The sequence below is a fragment of the Lemur catta genome, chromosome 6, assembly GCF_020740605.2.
Source record: "Lemur catta isolate mLemCat1 chromosome 6, mLemCat1.pri, whole genome shotgun sequence".
NCBI lineage: Eukaryota > Metazoa > Chordata > Mammalia > Primates > Lemuridae > Lemur > Lemur catta.
In genome coordinates, this window is record NC_059133.1 from 55,424,985 (window position 1) to 55,425,390 (window position 406).

Sequence of the window (406 nt, forward strand, 5' to 3'; positions counted from 1 at the left end):
TCAGGAAAGGTCATGTCCATTCTCCTCCCTTTGCCACCCGAGGGCAAGGCAACTTGAACGTGCAGGGGCCTCCTGCCACACAGCCTGGGAAGGGCTGGAGAGGGCTGGGGAGTTCCTGCGTGCCACTGATGCAGGGCTACAGGCCACACTTTGAGAGACACCAAAGTGTCGACCCTCGTCCTGTCCCGCTGTGTATGCTTTCTTCTCTTGTTCAGAACTGATGGCCTGTTTTCACTCCTACTTCTTGCTTCTCCCTGGAGAAGGGGGGCTTTAAAATGGTGGTCTGTAGGGTGCTAGAACTTGTGGGGTGTTATATTAGGGAGAAAAAAGGAAAACCACCAAAACTACTCTGGCCCCCAGTGAAAGTTTCCCCAAAGGATATTCTTCCCAAAGAGGAGATAGTATG